The sequence below is a fragment of the Panicum virgatum genome, chromosome 9N (genome assembly GCF_016808335.1).
Source record: "Panicum virgatum strain AP13 chromosome 9N, P.virgatum_v5, whole genome shotgun sequence".
Classification (NCBI taxonomy): Eukaryota; Viridiplantae; Streptophyta; class Magnoliopsida; order Poales; family Poaceae; genus Panicum; species Panicum virgatum.
In genome coordinates, this window is record NC_053153.1 from 16,078,853 (window position 1) to 16,082,790 (window position 3,938).

Here is a 3,938-nt window from a genome sequence, read left to right on the forward strand (position 1 = left end):
TAGCTCTTTAGAGAGTGAGAGAGCAAGACTTCGAGCCTTTGTGTTGTGGTTCTCTTTAGTGAACCAACAAGATATCTTGGTACGCTGGACCCTTGGAGCTTTGAGGCTCGCCAGCAACGTCAACGACCCTCCGACTTAGTGTGGAGCGGCGTGGACGACCTTATGCGGGGAACGTGGAGACCCCATCCTTTGCGAAGAAGCTCTTTAGTGGAAATCGGGATCAAGTTGACCGTGGTTTTGTCCACGGAAGAGACTTGATTGCCGGAAAGCGATACTCTTAGTGAGTGCTTCAACAATGTGGATGTAGGTGTGTCTTTGTAGCTAACCGAACCACGGGATAAACACCCACGTTGAGAGTTTGCTTTCTCCTATCCCGCTCTTTACGTTTCTGCATTTTATACTAGCTTCCTTGTGTGTTTTTACTTTCATAGAGTAGTATTTTGATAGGAAAGGATATAGATTGCTAAACTCTTTTGGGATAGGGGTTTCACACTAGAAAAATCGTAGTTGCACATATAGATAGCATGTTTTAGTTTAATATTGTGCAATTTAGTTGGAGCCAAAGGTTAAGATTTTAAGTTGTCTAATTCACCCCTCCCCCTCTTAGGTTAGAGCACCCGACCCGATTACTTTCACAATAACATTCGATACTACTTCTATAATTGGAGTCAACAACCTCAACTAGCATAATCACTTATTCAAAATATTATTCGAGAAAAAACTTATTCCAAATACAGAGTCGTTTAGCATAATCACTTAATAATAGTCTGATATTGAAATTTTGAGCAGACAAATAAAGTCCATTATTTTGAACCATAAATAAAGTCCATTATTCGCCGAGTGCCTGTGTTCTGGCACTCGGCAAAGGCCTTAGCACTCGGCAAATATGCGATTTCCGGTAGCGCAGCAAACTAACGGAGTAGCACAAATAAAAGTCCATTCCTTATTATTTCGTTGCCTACTTGCCTTGTATCATTGTGTCGCGGGCAACGAGCTAAAGTGGGGAGTGTTGCATGGCCTTCAAACTAAGCCTCAGCCTCAGGCGGTGAGACAGCAGAGCTGGAGTTGTCACCAGCCTTGTACGATCTAAGTTGCTCGACAAATTGATCGATGTACCTCTCATGGAGTTCCTTGTCGGCTACAATCGCTTGCTGCTTCAGGGCATTCGCCACGAAGATCCCTCTGGTTTCTTCCTCCAGCATGACGGCACGGACCGCGCTCGCGACGCCATGGCGGTCGAATGACCCGTTGTTCTCGTCCCTTGCCACCTGCAATCGCACCTTCTTCCCCTCCATGAGGCCCGCGTTCGACCCTTGATCCCCCATGATGGGCAGCATGACGAGAGGACGCCCGAACAGAAGCCCCTCGGCGACCGAGCTCTGGCCGCAGTGCGTCAGGAACCCGCCCACGGCGCCGTGCGCCAGCACGTTGAGCTGGGGAACCCACCCCGTGGCTACGAGCCCAAGGCCATGGGTGCGCTCCTGGAAACCGGGAGGAAGAAGGTCGGCATCGGGGACGCCGCCGGGGTTCCTCAGAGCCCAGAGGAAGCGCGCCCCGGCGAGCTCCAGCCCGAGAGCCAGCTCGCGCACCAGCTCCAGGCCCAGCCGCACCTCGCTCCCCAGCGCGACGTACACGACCGAGCCCTGCGGCTGCTCGTCCAGCCAGCGCACGGCGGCGTGCTCGCCGTTCGCGCGGCCGCCGTCGGGAGACGGCGGCAGGAGGCCGAGGGGCACGACCCGCTTGCGCAGGAGCGACACCACCTCCGGGAAGAAGTCGGGCTCCCACTCGACGCAGCTCCGGATGACCGCGAGCGTGCACCTCTCCACAGTCAACTCGAAGCGATGCATGACGGACGTGCCGCCATGGTCGGAACGCTGTCGGTTGTTCCGCTCCGACTCGACGGCGGCTGCGTTTCTAGCCAAACTAACGAAATGCGCGGCGGTCGAGAGAATCGTAGCCAATGGCACCTAGGAGATGGCGATGAGAATGAAACCCGACCCCCAGCATAGGATGTGAGGGAATAAACCCATCGCCGTTGACACGATCATGGCGACGGAGTGTGCGTGTGTTCAAGCCTGGTGGCGTGTGTGCGCGCCAGGGCGGTGTGTGTGTGCGCCAAGCGCGTGGTCTGTGTGCGCAGGCGTTGTGCGTGTGTCCAGTGCGTGTGTGCGCGCTGCGTGTGCGTGCGTCGTGCACGGATGGCTGTGCACGAGCCAGTCCGTGGCGTGCGTGTGATTGCAGGTGAGCGTGTGTGTGTGCGCGGGAACCGTGGCGGAGCTGATCGTCTGGCGATCGGGGCGGCGGCGTGATCGGGAGCCGATCACGTGGATTGTTGAAGACCGGGTCGTGCGAGCGATCAGGACGGAGGAAGATGGCGGCAGTTGGAGCGGGCGCATTGGGCGGGAACAGTTCCAGCACGCGGCGTGTGCGCGTCAGAGCGCGTCATCCGCGTCGTGGCGAGGCTGGCGGTCCATGCCGGCGTTCTAGGCTAGGTGGTGGATCGTGGGTGCGTCCTTTGGGCTATATATGCCCGTTGTACTCCGGTGATGAAGCTTGCGAGTCGAATTGGAGAACGGTGTGCGGCACCGTGCGTTAGAGCGCGAATTCCTCTCGTGTCTACTGTTCATCTTCTTACTCCCGCCGAGTCAAATTCGTCGCGTGCGTGAGTGAATTCGCCCAGCGATCGGTTCGGTGAGATTGAGTGTGAACTGGTGTGTCGATTGCTCATCAAGTTCCTGGCCGGGGATCGCCGGAAGGGTGAGTTCACCGTCGACCCCCCGGCGAAGCTCTGTTCGTCTCTGTTCGCCGTCGTCGCGGAGCAAGGCTGAGCTCCAACATAGGATCTGATCTGAGCGAGAGATGTGGAAGCGAAAGCAAAGTTGCAAGACAAAGTAGCTAGTGTGCACGTGCGAACCTTGTGCTCCAGCGCGGCGGCGGCGGCCCAGTGGTGGAAGCCGTCGATGTGAGCCAGTCGGGCCTCCTGTCCCCGTCGGCGCACGCGGCGGCCAGGAACTCGGCGAAGGGCGTGGCGAGGCCGTCGAAGGCCTCGAAGAGGAGCCCAAGCTTGTCGTGGGAGATGCTGTTTGTGGACTCGGCGCCTTCGGGGTGCCCCTCGACGCGCGGGAGCGGCAGCGCCACGAGCTCGACGCGCGGCGCCGCGGCGGGGAGGCGGGCGACGTTGCCCCGCGTGGAGACCAAGGACACGCGGTGGCCCCGCGACGCCAGCCACTCGGCGAGCTCCAGGCACGGGAGCAGGTGGCCGAACGCGAGCCACGGGAAGATCACGATGCGCAGCGGCCGCGTGCATGGGGACCCGGCATCCATGACCGTGATGGCGCGCGACGCGAGCTAGCGTCCCCAGGACAAGGAGGCGGGCTGCTTGCCTGCTTGCTGGTATGGTATGGTGAATGGTGTGGCGGGAGGAACATCGAATTTAAGGGGATGTTTGGTGCACCGCCTCATGCAGCCACGCCATAGTTGCGGCGCGCCACATATATTCAAGCAGCTGTTTGGAAGGCAACTCAACTTAGGCAGCCACACGAAAACGCAGGAATCTCGCCATATAATGCTACTGCAGTGTTCAGCGCAGTTATTATAATCAGACGCACGTACCCGGGCGTGGACCAAATAGTACACAAAGCTTAAAAGACTAACGCTTCGTCGCTACCAAACCTAACAAATTAATAAGGTCGGTCCATGCGATTTAGCATTATTATCTATTCTTCTATCTATCTATCTATCTATATACTATAAAGATCGAAAACAATTAAAAATATTTCTTATCTATATTGGACCTGTCAGACCCGAGGTCATAGGATATCTCATGTGGCACGATCCTGTGCGAAATATAGAGTAGGAGATATCGTGTACAGCATGTAACTACTTGTAGCGCATCTTGTACCAGTCGGATTGGTTAGAATCTACCCAGAATCTACTCG

The 3,938-nt window shown here is 56.3% G+C and overlaps 1 pseudogene; it reads right to left on the bottom strand.

Annotated features, from left to right (window-relative positions):
• Nucleotides 1-749: 749 nt before the first annotated feature.
• On the bottom strand, nucleotides 750-3,390 carry LOC120692995 (annotated as a pseudogene).
• Between the last annotated feature and the right edge of the window lie 548 nt (nucleotides 3,391-3,938).